This window comes from Camellia sinensis, chromosome 7 (assembly GCF_055761805.1).
Source record: "Camellia sinensis isolate YWXY chromosome 7, ASM5576180v1, whole genome shotgun sequence".
NCBI classification, from domain to species: Eukaryota; Viridiplantae; Streptophyta; class Magnoliopsida; order Ericales; family Theaceae; genus Camellia; species Camellia sinensis.
The window spans coordinates 198,745,898-198,761,605 of NC_138967.1; the positions used below are offsets into that span (position 1 = coordinate 198,745,898).

General features: G+C 35.3%; 1 pseudogene across 1 annotated transcript in view; it reads right to left on the minus strand.

Annotated features, from left to right (window-relative positions):
- The window catches only part of LOC114283118 (proteasome subunit alpha type-2-A-like), a 40,685-nt pseudogene extending 34,428 nt beyond the window's left edge, over positions 1-6,257 (minus strand). Inside the window, exons 1-3 of the transcript XR_014336858.1 lie at positions 6,005-6,257; positions 5,667-5,770; positions 5,205-5,282 (exon numbers count right to left, since the gene is read on the minus strand). The product of XR_014336858.1 is annotated as a proteasome subunit alpha type-2-A-like (transcript). The remainder of the gene's footprint in view (positions 1-5,204; positions 5,283-5,666; positions 5,771-6,004) is intronic.
- Between the last annotated feature and the right edge of the window lie 9,451 nt (positions 6,258-15,708).

Sequence of the window (15,708 nt, forward strand, 5' to 3'; positions counted from 1 at the left end):
ATGAAGAAATCTACATAGAGCAACTCGAGGGGTTTTCAGCTCCAGGACAAAGTAAGAAAGTCTGTAAGCTTGTCAAATCATTGTATGGTTTAAAGCAAGCTCCTAAGCAATGGCATGAGAAGTTTGACAGCACTATGTTGTCAAATGGATTTAGAATCAATGAGTGTGACAAATGCGTATATGTTAAAGACACTGACAGGGGTTATGTCATTTTGTGTCTATACGTTGATGACTTACTCATTGTTGGTAGTAATGATGAGATGATTAAAACTACCAAGAGATTGTTAAACTCTAAGTTTGACATGAAAGATATGGGCCTTGCAGATGTTATTCTAGGTATTAAGATTACCAGAACATCCAGTGGAACTGTACTTTCTCAGTCTCACTATGTTGAGAACATACTTAAGAAATTTGGTAAATCAGATACAAGTGTGTCTAGGACACCGGTAGACGTCAGTCTGCACTTGACCAAGAATAATGATGAGAGTATCTCTCAGCTAGAATATTCTAGCATCATTGGCAGTTTGATGTATCTAATGAGTTGTACTAGGCCGGATATAGCTTACTCGGTTAGCAGGCTTAGTAGATACACAAGTAATCCCGATGCTTCTCATTAGAAGGGCATTGTGCGAGTGTTAAAGCATTTACGCTACACTCGGGATTATGTGCTGCATTATACTCGATATCCAGCGGTGCTAGAAGGCTATAGTGACGCGAATTGGATATCAGATATAAAGGACTCAAAGTCCATTAGTGGATTTGTGTTCACTTTTGGTGGGGCAACCGTATCTTGGAAATCTTCCAAGCAAATGTGTATATCTAGATCTACGATGTAATCAGAGTTTATTACTTTTGATAAAGCAGCGGGAAAAGCTGAATGGCTTTGCCATTTCATTGAAGATTTGCCACGTTGGTCTAAACCTGTGCCAGCTATTTGTATTCATTGTGATAGTCAATCTACAATTAGTAGGGCACAAAGTTATATGTATAATGGAAAGTCTAGACATATCCGTCATAGACATAATTTCATTCGACAACTACTCTCAAAGTTTTTATAGACTATGCAAAGTCTAAGGACAACTTTGCGGATCCGCTAACCAAAGGGTTAAATGAGTGTTGGTCGAGACGTCGTCAAAATGAATGGGGTTGAGGCCTTTGGAAGTTACCGGAATGGAAACCCAACCTAGTTGACTGGAGATCCCAAGATCTAGGTTCAATGGGACAACCTAATTGCGTGTAACGGCGGTATGTCATTGAGGAGGTTAAACCTCTAACCATTTCTTCCATCAGTGATACCTACAAGTGTAGAGGTTAAGCTGAGCTTTTAATGACTCTAGTGTGTTAAGCTATTGAGCTGAGTATAGCAGGATACTCAAGTAGAGTCACCTATGTGAGTGTGAAGTAGAGCCGCTTCTCGAAGAATTGGGCAGGCCAAGATTCTTTGAAACCACTCGTTGAACCAGGCTAGTGCCCAGGGCCATACAGGGCACACCAGTGAGAACAGAATGGTGGTAGGAGTAATTCTCGTGTGAGATCTATTGTCTTAGTTTACATAAACGGCAGAGTAGTTCAAGATGTCATATTCACTAATCAGCCAGTAAACTCGATAGGTTTTCACTGGGAGAGGTTCAAAGCCAAAAGCTACCTTCTTTGATGTTGGGGTTAGTCCGTTGAACTCTCACCAAGTCTTTATTGTTGAACAATGTCTGTTTGTTGAGTCATTCGGTCAATTTTTATTTATGTAGGGGATTGTTGGAAAAAATAATTTTTTTGTGACTTTAATTAAATATTAAAGTGGGTCCCAATCGTCTATTGTGTTGGGTCCAAATGGGTCTAGATACTTTGCAATGAGATCTTTACACCACAAATAGAATGGCCAAAAACCATTGAGAATTGAATGAGAAATTGCCCCATGAAGTTAGCTTCATGAAAAAGTTAATGGGGTTTGTAACTTCTGCCTTTATTGCAGAGTTTAATAGTACATTAATGGGGTTTGTAACTCCTGCCTTTATTACAGAGGTTAATGGTGCATTAGTGACCAGCCATAAAGGCTGGAGACTTCTCCTCTCTCCCTTATACATATATAAATTGAGACCCTCCTGTCAAGTCTCAAACACAGAAATTGTTCCTTCCATTCTTTAGTCAGTTTGCTAGAAAGTTCCTATAGTGAGAGAGTGCTGCCATGGTTTTGTTCACTAAGCTAGACAGAAAGTGCTTCTGCCGTAGTTGGTTTTTGACCGTTGTATCCTGGGAGACAGATGCCGGAATTCCTCAAGTACTGGACCCGTGAGGCGGCGAAATCTGTTTTAAGAAAACTGTTACCGCACAAGCTTCGGTTTGCTTTCTTTACCATTTTTATTATATTGTGTATTTCTGTTGTAATTCTCAGCATGTGTTCTTGGTATTTTTTTTAATTTATTTGTGAATCTATTTATTTAATTTCACAATTTGAACAACAATTCTTCCATTAAAATGTGTTAAAGAAACAAGAGAGAGAGAGAGAGAGAACTCACCGGACACCGTAGAAGATCACAGTCGACGTCGGCATCAATTCGCTGCGTACGCCGTATTAGATTGGGGAAGAAGAAAAAAGGCACTATTGACTGTCGTCGATCAACTGATGAGAGAAAGAAAGAAAAATATTTGTAATTTGCTCCTACAGTTTATGTAATTTCAATTTGAACCTGGAATTTTTTTGAGGTCAGATCCTCTAGAGTGGAAGTTGCTGATGTAGTTCTATAACGACGTTGTTTTTGTCATAAACACATACACACAGAGAGAGAGAGAGAGAGAGAGAGAGAGAGAGAGACCCGCCATAGAAGGCAAGGAGTCGCAGCCTCTATTCCATTGTGAATGGGAAATAGTCACCAAAGAATCTCGACTAGCGACGGTGCCATTCGACGACTTTGAAACACTCTGAGCATTGAAGAGAAGCTCATGAGGTTTGTATGAGGTTTGCCTTGTTTGATGGTCATCTTGGATTTGACAAAAAAAAGGTGGCATCTAAAACAGATAAATTAATCCTCGGGCTGTTTATTTTACCTGGCGTATGAATGGACCTTTTTTGAGATAAGCTTCCCTCTATATCCATACCTTTCTATACTTCTTTTATGGGTTTTAATTTGGATCCATGTTGATAATTGGAACTGTTTATCTCATAAGCCTCGCAATGAAGGTCAACTATGCAAAACATTAGCTTTATCGGACAACTATAAATATGGGAACAAATTGCTTTTTGTTTTATAAAATAGATGGTTTAAATTTAATTATATTTACTATTCATTTTATAAAACAAAATGCGATTTATTTTTATATTTACAATTTTTTGATAAAGTTAATTTTTATATGGATGACTGTTATTGTAGGGCCTACGAGATAGATGGCTCGAATCAACAATACGGCTCTAGATTGAAACCCTATGAGAAGAGTATAGAGAAATATGAAGAGATGAGGTATAGAAAATAGGTAATCCGTTTTTTTTTTTTTTTTTTTGGGATGAGTGGACCACTTTCGTGTGTGTGTGTGTATATATAACATTATGTTTGTTTTGGAATCAATTCATTAGGTGTGCTTAAATATATGAATTTGAAATTAAATGATTTGACACTATTTATTTAAGAAGAATAATCTAAATTTAGATTTGATAGTTTTAAATATGAAATTTTAAGATTGAATTTGAGAGCTTCAACCATTTTTGATTTGAAATAACAATCTAAAAACAATTATTTAAAATCCTTTCTAATTCTTTTACAAATTTGTCCACCCATCATCTATAACGGAGAGGTTAGTCTCCTCTATTTTTATCAAATTCATCCTCAAATGTTTTTATTTGAAATTAACAAAGTCTTAGGGTCCCTTTGGTTGAACGAAAATTTGAAATACACAGATTTAATATTAATTATTCACGAAGAATAACTTAAATTTAAATTTGATAGTTTATTTTTAATACAAATTTTAATAAAATGATTGAAACTAAGAGTGTAAAAATGGTCCGCGGTCCGAAATTCGCTTGTGGCCCTGGGTGGACTCGGGTCGTTTGGGCCCGAGCCCAGCCCGAGACCTTGGGCTTGAGCCTGAGCCATCGTTTTGAAACCCAACCCGACCCCGCTTAAGGCCTACTCAAGGCCCGGCTTGAGGCTCGATGCATTTTTTAGTGAAAAATAATAAAATTTTGATTAAAAAAATTTAAAAAAATAAAAAAAATTGTTCAGGCCAAACCGAGCCTGGGCCTGAGGCCTACCGGCCCACCCAAAGCCCGAATATCCCTGGACTTGGGCTTAAACCAGGGCCTAATTTTCTGGCTCGTAACCTGACCCCACTCGATCCGAATTTTGATGAGAGCCCGCAAGGCCCAACATAGCCCAAACCGGGCCAAATTTACGCCCTTAATTGAAACTGTTTTAAGTCATTTTTCATCAAACTTGTACATATTCTTTTAAATTTATTTCATTAGCCCAATTGAGAAATGAAACGAGCCACAATTCAATGGAGACCAATGAGAAAAAGCTTTCGAGTTCTCTTGCTTTTGTGCTTAAAAAGTTTCAAATAAATTAATTATAAAATGAATCTACTGAAAGCATTTCTAATCCGTCACTTTTTTTTTCATGAAATTAAAATTTGATAAAAAAATTTCTCAAAAATCATATTCAATCATTTTATCAAATCAAGAAAGGTTTTTTTTTTTTTTCAAATTGAAAACTTATCAAATCCTTCGTTAAATTTGAATTTGATGAAAATTTAAAAAGATAAAGTATTGTAAATATTTTTTTCCTCTCAAATTTGATAAAATGAGAAACTACGATAGAAAGAGAATTTTTAAAAGATTTTGATAAAAAATTAATAAAAATATTGAAGTAACTTATAGCAAATCAAACTTTTTATTTAAATTTGAAATTAAATTAAATAAAAAATTTGATTAAAGATTAGAAATGTTCTTATCTTAAACCAATGACTTCATGTATATATCGACCTAGACAATCTCCATTGATCAGAGTCAGCTCTAGCATAAGAGACCAAACCGGTCATTTTGAACTACTGATTTTGAAAGGTCTCATATTACAAAACTCTCTTTGTTTAACATCTTTAGGAAAATTCAGTGCAAGAAATTATCATTAGAATTACCCACTAACAAGCGAAAAACAGGAAAAGGAAAGAAGCATCGCTCAAGCATCATCGGGGGCAGGAACTCCAGGGAGTGAATTCACCTGGAGATGTTCCGAGCTTGCACCAACCTTCTCCACAACCGTAACAGAAGAGTCATCTCCTCTAATCTTGGCATCAGTCTGTTCATATAAAAAAACAAAACAAATCCCACTCAGTTACACATAACACTCTTCTTCTATCCATGAAGTCCAGTAGTGCCTTGTCAATAGAGAAGATTGGAAAGGGGTTTCAACTAAAAGCACTCTCCATACATATTAAAGGGCGGTTAGACCATCAACAATAGATTTAAATAATTGAAAATGGGTGAAAACCCCCATTTTGGGGATCCCCATGACTCCTAAAATGATCGAGACCACTCAAATGTTTTCTTTTTTTCTTTTTTCCTATCTATCTCATATGAGTGGTCCAGATAATTTTGGAGGTCATGGGGGTCTCCAAATTTGTGGGTCTCAATCACTATTGTTAAATAAAAACATGTAGATTGTTGATAAATATATACACACCTCTGCCTCCTCTAAAAACTTGGCGAAATTGAAAACGGCTATAGGTCCACTGTCCGATCTCATACAACCATCAGCGATACCAGATGTTGCAATGATACCAGATGCTGCAACAATCTACAAAACATATTAAACACTATTTTAAACTCCCCCTTGTAGCAACCGCAAGAATGATCAAATAAAGAGTTCTGTTGAACAAGAAAAACCAAAACCATGCAAATCAAATTAAAAAGGGCAGAACCTTCTTGGCTTTTTACTTCGCCTTTACTTCAATCATGCAGCACTCCTTTGAGGCCCTTTGATCACCTCGGATAGCTGTTATCCCCGTATCGAGGTGAAACTTGAGTAACTGGTGGTAGTTGAGGGTATTGCCCTCATCTCATGAAGCCAAGGTAAATCAATGATAGCATTGTATCGAGAAGACACATCTACCACCATAAACAATGTCTGCGCTGTTACTGGATCTACATAAATTGGAAGTGTCACCTCCCCCATGGGCTGCACTGGCACCCCGTTGAATCCACACATCATATAACTGGTTGGCTTCAGGTCCTCCGGCTTCAACTCGAGCATCTTGAACAAGTTGTTGTACATTACATTAACCGAGCTGCCCGTATCCACAAGGATCTTGTTCACTAGGTGATCACCCACCTTTCAGTAGATCACCAGAGGATCGTTGTAAGGAAGATCTACCCCCTCCAAATCATCATCACAGAAGGATATCGAGGAGTCAGAACTTCCCTCATTTCTTGGTCTCTTCCCCAGAATATAGTACACCTAGTTTCAAACAAACACAGCATAACTAAATGATCTCAAAGATTTGAGTCTTTATCAGAAAACAAAACAAAAAGGAAGTGCAATTAGCATAATATGGAGCCATCTCCAAAAAGAAACGACGAACAACCATGGCTGAATTACCCTAAACCTTAAATAAATCTGAATTGAATATCTATGTAGAATAAAGTAGCCCAAATGAGTATGAAACTACAAATTGTAAGGAATCCGGCATCACAAATCTTCTTACCCACAACATCATCAATACTGCACCCCACTCACTCAACCTCTTGGAGAAGATCATGGCAAGGCACATAAACAGAATTACCCTTCCGGAGAAGCACATGAACATGTTTAACCGTCGGGAGAGAGGTACAAGAACAAGATTAACCTTCTGGAGAGGCACACAAACAAGATTAGTAGAGAGTCACTTAAATAAGCATACCAGAGCCCACTACAATGTTGTTAGTATGTTACGATTCATTATACTTTATCTTTCGATTCGATACTTTTTTAGAGATAAATTGATATTATCATCAATACTTATCTTAAATTAAATGCATCTTACGATACATATATGATACATGATGCAATATACAACATGTGATACATAATGTGATACATATGTTCCATAAATACTTAGTGTCGGTTTGGTTTGATTTTTCAAAAATTGTTTTTAGATGTGCTTTCGTTTATTCGGTATGTCTGTGGACAGCATAAAGTGATTTTGCATGAAGTTTGCCAGAATAGTACTGAATATGTATTTACTAAATTTTTATGGGCATCAATGTATTTTACATAGTAAAATTTTGTTGCTAGTAGAAGAAAGTAGCCCAGATGAGAATGAAACTACAAACCTTCTGTGCAGGGAATCCAACATAAAAAATGAGTATAAATATACTCTAGCCAATTTGGTTTCAAATTATTTGTAGTAAGCCAGTACATTAAGGCTGTGTTTGGTTGGGAGATTTGGGAAGGGATTTGAAAAGGAAAAGGGAAAACTCACCTAGTTTCACACACCTTTTCTCTTTCCCTTTCCAAATCCCCAACCAAACACAGCATAACTAAATGATCTCAAAGATTGAGTCTTTATCAAAAACCAAAACAAAAAGGAAGTGCAATTAGCATAATATGGAGCTATCTCCGGAAAGAAACGAAGAACAACCATGTCTGAATTACCCTAAACCCTAAATAAATCTGAACTAAATATTTATGTAGAATAAAGTAGCCCAAATGAGTATGGAACTACAAACTGTAAGGAATTCGGTATCACAAATATTCTTACCCACAACATCATCAATACTGCACCCCACACACTCAATCTCTTGGAGAAGATCATGGCAAGGCACATAAACAGGATTACCCTTCCGGAGAAGCACATGAACATGTTTAACCATCGGGAGAGAGGTACACGAACAGGATTAACCTTCTGGAGAGGCACACAAACCAGATTAGCAGAGAGTCACTTAACTAAGCATACCAGAGCCCACTACAATGTTGTTAGTATGTTACGATTCATTATACTTTATCTTTCGATTCGATACTTTTTTAGAGATAAATTGATATTATCATCAATACCTGACTTTTTTAGAAAGGAATTAAAAGTCTTCCTAAATTAATTAATGCTATAACATAAAAAAAATTTACTAGTTTTTTTTTTCAATTTTTTAGATTGGAAGTTTACTAGGTTAATGGGAAAGGATAGAAAGGAATTAAAAGTCTTCTCTAGGCTAGATTAATTTTAAAATGGGATAAAAAAAAATTGTTGAAAGAAAATATTAACTGACTTTTATTTTACCAATCAATTCTTTTGAAAGTAATTTAATCTTTTGAATGTAATGTTTTTGAAATCAAGATATTAATTTTTCATTTTTTTTAATCTTTTAATGTCACGCCCCCAAAACCGCCCCTAAAAGTTTTGGGCATGACCACTTCAGAAACAGACACAGAACCAATATACGAAACGTATGGGGCCTGAATGGAAGCACCTGATAATCAAAAAAAAATCTACTCCATTGAGCTACCACTATTATGCCAGGATCACAACATTATAAGAAGTAAATAATACACAGAAAGCATACACACACCTACTTCGACTCAACCCACAATTGGGCGTAATAAAACAATACTGAAGAAGGGATCATATACAGTCAACCATAAACTGACAACTAAAGTATAAATTAAAACTTAGTAAAGCTTTACAAAATGCACGGGCCTCATCTAAGTGCCTGGACACGCTGGGGTTGACAAGAGAGACGAGCCTTAAGGGTCAGGAGCGGCCCTCCGGTTGACCACCTACAGACACAGGCAAAATACAGAATGAGTAAAACTCAGTGAATAATAGTACATAAATAATATAATGGTTAACTTGAATGATAGGGCATACAACTGTAGAGATATATGATTAACTACATTTTGTAATTAATTCCAGAACAGCTATAGGTCTAGCTTTCTTACCAGAGGGGCTTTTAACTCAGTAATGTACAGAACGACCATAGGCCTAGCGGATACAGAACGGCCATTGGCCTAGAAATAACAGAACGACTTTAAGCTCAAAAATACCAGAACGGCCATCGACCCAGAAATAACAGAATGACTTTAAGCCCAAAAATACCAGAACAACCATCGGCCCAGAAATCATAGAACGACTTTAAGCCCAGAAATACCCATGTATGGACTTAAGAGGTGGCTCGCACGGATTCTAGAGGTGACTCCCACCAAAGTGTAGCACTTAGTTCCGTACAGCACTTTGTTCCATACCAGAAATCAATAAGTTTTTAAAACCAACAATTCATATTGTGCCAAATCGCAAACAGAATGGATTAATAGGACAGAATACATAAATAGAATAAGTAAACAGAACAGCACAATCCCAAATTCATATGAATCTCGTCACACCATGGTATACACAAATCATCTCATGGTTTATTACAAATAGACATAATCGTCGTATATATGTTAGAACATTAATAACATTTCTTGATAAGGACGGAATAATTTACCTCATACCAGTCAAGATTCATCATTGACAAAACAGAATGATTCGGAATACACGAGCATCATTGCTTCTCTTGTTCACTATAAACCAATGCAGTTACTATACAGATAACAGAACATTAATAATGCCGTTAACAGTAAGCAATCCCAATTATATTCATCTATGATAGGCAAACACCTATGTTGTAAGACTATAGGAACTCCTAATAGGGTACTTGGGATATCATGTTCTCATTCAGAATATCATTTCCACGAACTCTTTCTATTAATTGATTCCACCATCTTAATAGTCCATATACATTTATTATGCGACATCATAGGTAACTTATAGGCCATAGCACATTACCGATAATCCGAAACCGTAATCGGAACACAGAATTAAGCCAACTCTTTCAACGTTCACATAGGGTTACACTAACTCTCAATCCACATACGTGTTAACATTTGCCACAGAGAACGGAATATTAATGACAATGATTATTAACGGATAATAATACACATGTGGAGTACTATTACTCACAGTGTTGTTGTAGAGCGTTGGTTCCTCCTGTGGTGTGTCCTACACACATATAACACACATTAGTCCCTTTTTCCCTCTTAAACCATTTCTTGAGTCTTCATACTTCAATTGAATTTATAACCATCAAAAAGGCATCAAACGTGAATTCTAAAAATATCTGAGGGTTAAACACGTAAAACGGAGTGAACATTTTTTTCGGGCTTGGGCCGCACGTGCGGCCACCCCCTCTGCTCGAGCGGCCATGGACCGCACGTGCGGTGCCCCTCCTCCGCTCGAGCGGCCCAACAGCAATAGGCTTCCTAGTTTTTTTATCTCTGCTCTGCACGTGCGGCCATGGCCTCCGCACGTGCGGCCTGGCCCCCTGTTTGGCAGTTCGAAAATTCACAACAACCCATCTTTGAAAACACAAAGCAAGGACCCAAGGTAGATAGATTTAACATACAAATACGGGTCTAAATCTCATACAAATTAATCATAACATTTCTTAAACCTTCAATTACTTGAATTCATACTCATAACCACCCATAAACCTTTACAAAGTTCTCATTATTTTGGGGTTTACAAATACACATATACATATATAGTCATCTAGGCTTATAATCCCAAACACATAGTTGAGTATTCTCATCAAATAGCAAGGAAACAAGATGTAGATTTCCTTTCTATAGCTCAATTTGGTTCCTACAACATATAATCATCACATAGAACCCTTCCACATCTACTGTCTTTTCCAAACAAAAAGAGAATTCTCACCCATGATCAAGAGAGAGTTTAGATAAAGTCAATTTTTTTCATACCTTAAGTTTAAATTAGACAATCTTTACCAAAGTTTCCCATTCTTTCACTTGAAAAGCTTCTTTCCAACTCTCTCTAACTTTCCTCTTCTAGGTTGCACACAGGAGATATTTTCGTTGAAGCTTCTAAATCAAAATATTCCAAGAGTATTGATATATAGATGTGTTTATATCATAGGTGAATAAGACAAAATTTAATCGTTTAAGCATCCCAAATTGAAATTCCACAGAAAATGCCATTATAGCTTAAAAATCATGCAGATTCCAAATGTCAAATTAATTTCAGAAAATTAAGTCTCTAAGGCTTCCAATTTCTGTTTTCAACTTCTTAATTGGGATAGATAATTCCTTAGTGAACAGATATGAATCACTTTTCATAAGTTTTATTTAATTCAACCTCATTTCACATGAAATTTCACAGATGGCAAGTAAATGCACAGAATAGAGAACCGAAAATATACTAGAAACAGATATGAGGGTCGGGTTATTACATTTAACCTCTCACAATGAGAGTATTGTGTATGAAGTTAATTACCAAGATATGATTGAATGTGTCAAATTAAAACAAATATATCCAAGAAAGTGACAACTTTATTACGCTTAATTACCTTTTCATTAGTTTACAACAAATTACTAAATCTACTTTCGCGTGTGTATCAATTGGTGTCAAATTAATAATTTTTGCATTTTATTCTTACCCTTCTATGAGTTCTTTTATTTTATTTATTTATTATGAAAATATTATTTTAATAAAGGAAATAATTTTGGAGCCAAAACTTAATAATTACATATAAATAATTAATGCTATACCTATTATATTTTTGATGGCCAAGATTTTCTTGCCTTAATTAATGTAATGTATTCATGAGAAAATAGAATGAGAGTAAGATTAATAGATATAAAAAAAAAGTAAAAATAATAATGCTCCGTTTGGTTCTTGGTAAACAAAAAAACAAATAGAGAGACTACACACCCAGAATTTATACTTAGAATTTTACCAAAAATAACAATCCATAATATAAATTCATTTTATATATATGAATCTACATTTCACCAATTTAATTTCTACCACACAAACCGATTCTAGGTAGAAATTTGGTGACATTAATAGAATTATAGAAAAACAAAAGAAGACTTAATTGTAGTAGTACCATCACTCGAAGGAAATATGAATACAAGAGCACAAGGGAGTGAACAACCTACTGCAGTGAAGACCGGTTAGGTATGTCCATAAATGATCTTGAAATGTTCATGCTCTGAACTTTGCTGCTGATCATTCAGAAGGAAGTAGTTATGATCCATTTTAGACTGAAGAAGAGGAGGATGAGTGTCTAGGATAGAGGCGGTGGCGGTGACAGTTTTAGGTACTTGTTGGGTGGTGGTGCATGTGATGAAAAGGGTTGGGATAGTTTGCAAATAGCCCATTAGCACATGAAAAAGTAGATGAAACCAAGGAAATTTGGAGATGTAGATGAAGATGCAGATAATGAGATAGGAATACCAAAAGAGTGAAGGCGGGACCACTAATGAGAATATCATTAATGTAAGTACAAGGATTCCAGATATATAGAATCGGCCAAATCGCAATCGAATGGGCTGTGAAAATACTACTGAAAGAGTCAGAGGAAGTCTGACAGAGATGAAAAGGAGGAGGAGGAAGAAGAAGAAGACAAGACTCGCGAGGGAGTGAGAAGTCATCTTCAACATTATTGAGTGATCTAAGGTGACGTTGCCTTGAAATACAAGGAATGTTCATCAATGGTATGACAACAAATCTGAAATCTATGGTGAATTTCATAATTTTGTTTTGTAATTAAATCTATCTATTCTGCTTCTGATGATCAAGAACACATGTCATAAATCCTTATATAGGCAGCTGGTCACTCCATTCTCCAAAGAGGAGCGTATTGGTATTGATTATGATCTAGCATTATGTCTCATAAATAGTATACCTTATATGAAATTTGTTACAAAAGGAAAAAAATTAATTTTATTAATTTATTGGTATTGGTTGCAGTGTAATGTTTTTGAAATCAAGAAATTAATTTTTCATTTTTTTTAATCTTTTAACCTCTCACAAGGAGAGTATTGTGTATAAAGTTAAGAAAAATGTTTTAAACCCCCTTTCCCTCCCACCCCCTTTGTCCCCCTTTCCCTCCCATTGGCCAGTTTTTTTTTTCCTTCTCCTCCAATCACCACCCGCCACGTGTGTGTGGGGGGTGGTGGAGGTGGTGATTGGAGGGGGTCTCTATTAATGCTGTAAAGTTAATTACCAAGATATGATTGAATGCGTCAAATTAAAACAAATCTATCCAAGAAAGTGACAACTTTGTTACGCTTATTTACATTTTCATTAGTTTACAACAAATTACTAGATCTACTTTCACATGTGTACCAATTGGTGTCAAAATAATAATTTTTGCATTTTAAAATATTATTTTAATAAAGGAAATAATTTTGGAGCCAAAACTTAATAATTACATACAAATAATTAATGTTATACCTATCATATTTTTGATGGCCAAGATTTTTTTCCCCTTAATTAATGTAATTTATTCATGAGAATGAATGCGTAATAAATTTAACATGCACAAGCAAAAATAATTATTTAATTGAGTAACTCCAATATACTAATTACCTAAAAAAATATATAATTACACACAAAAAAGGTCCAATATACTGAAAATAACAAAAACATATCATGATTAGGTGAAATAATAGCATAAGTTACACTAAACAATTTTACAAAAATTTAAAAATAAAAAATAAATAAAATGAACGACAAACAACCCAAAATAAAACATACGGGTCACTAAAACGTGGGTTGAATTTCAAAAAATCTGACCAGCCCAATCATTTTAATAATAAAGACATGCCCATTAGAACTCATTCAACGACCTTTCAATTTATTTTTTCTATAACAAAAAGAAAAGAAGCCTTCTAAAGCCCAAGCCTATGATCGCATGAATTGTGAGAAAGCCCAAGCCCATCCAAGTCTATTCTCTCTCTCACTCTCTACTCGGGGTGCTTGCGGATTGGATTTGTACGGTTTGCGGTTCGATTTTGACCTGCCCGCACCTATGCGGTTTGGGAAAAAGTCAAACCGTAACCGCCCGCAGTGCAGTTTGCGGTTTATGCGGATACGGTTTGTGGATGTGCGGGCAGTTACAGGCGGTTTGCGGTTTGGGGTTTGGATTTTTTCTTTTAAAAATTAATTTTTGAGTTTTTTCCCCCCATTTTATAAATTTATTTTAGGTCATTTTTCTTCTAATTTTCTAACTGTTTTAACATTAATAATTAATGAATTAAAACTTATAAAATTAAAAACACAACAAAATCAATTCCTTTCCTAACCCAAGCAAATCATTTAAAATCCTAAAATCATTGAATTTACTAGAATTAATGAAAAGAATGACTATAAGATCAATTCATCTGGCTTTCAGTTTAGCTATAAAATAAAGATTAATAGCGAAAATACCAAAACAAACAAAAAAACCTATGTAGCAGTTTCAACAATAAACGGCCAAACATGTCTATGCATCATTTCCAATTATTTGAGTATTGAATAACATTAAATTTTTGAGACTATAGCAATTAGCAAATGCCTCCTAAATCTAGAATCATCTGTCTGGTATTGTCTTTGAAAATTATTTTGTATTCTTAAAAATAAAGAAAATGAAAGCAACATAGTACATGTTTGACCAAACTGCTTTCAAATACTCTATCTGATATTCTTAATAATAACCCATTTTAGAAAACCATACTGTATGTGTAACGACCCCAAAATTCGTATCCGAAATTACTTTTATGTCCTCGTGGGTTAATGCATTTTAATTTAATGATATCTGTTCAATTGAGGAAATTATCTGTTGAGTCATGGCTTTAAAATTGAATTACCAATCTTTACGGATCCAGAAATCAAAATTGAGTATTTGGGTATGTTAATGGGAATTTTTAGAACTACTTGGGAAAATTAATTGGAAACCTAATTTGTCTTATTCGTTAATGTGCGTTTGGATGATTAACTTTATACTATAAATTGAGGGCCTTAGAAGCTTCAGAACCCAGAACAGAGGACATATTTCAGATCAGCATAATTTTTAGAGTCATCTAGAAAGTTTAATTGAAATTTAATTTTACGCGATTCGTAAGGGCGTGTTTGGCCTCCCTATTGTGAAAAGCTTATGTGTTTGTTATATATATATATATGTGTGTGTGTGTATGTTAAGTGAGTTGGAACTTATTATTTTTGGAGCCAACAAAATATCTGGGGGAGAGAGAGAACCGGGAGAAGAGAGGGCAAAGGAGGGAGAGAGCTCACCACTCATGGAAGCTTGAAGAAGAGGAAGGAGATTGACCATGGAAATTTGGGGAAAAACATGGATTTGGGTTAAGGTATGTGACTTTGATTTCATCCTTGTGGATAACTCATCTACCACAAAGAATCAAGGATTAAATGGAAGATTTTATATGGAAATAAATTAGAGTTGCTTGATTGAAGAGTAAAGTTGTTATATTTGCTCATCTTGTGGTTAATTATATATATAATTGAAGATATATGTGAATATAGAGGAAGTCTTGGGAAAGAAAGAAATGAAGAGATTGATTTCCTTACTTGAAGATTCATTGCATCTTTGATGTTTTAATTTAGAAAGCAATCATAATCCTATTCATTAGTTTTACATGTTTTTGAATGATTTAAGTTGAAAACAAGCTTTGGAAAATGAAAGAATCAAGTGTTGGAGCAAGGAAAACCCATTTTCGGATTGTTTGTTTTTGCCCAGACCGCACGAGCGGAGCATGGGAAAAAAAAGAGGTTTTGATTATGCTTTTGGGTGCTCGAGCGGCCGGGTTCTTCCGCTCGAGCGGAATTGGGCCGCACGAGCGGCCGACTCTGCTTCAACTTTTACCTTGTAACTTTGAGCAAGAATATCTTTTGCATCCAGACTCCTTTTTGAGT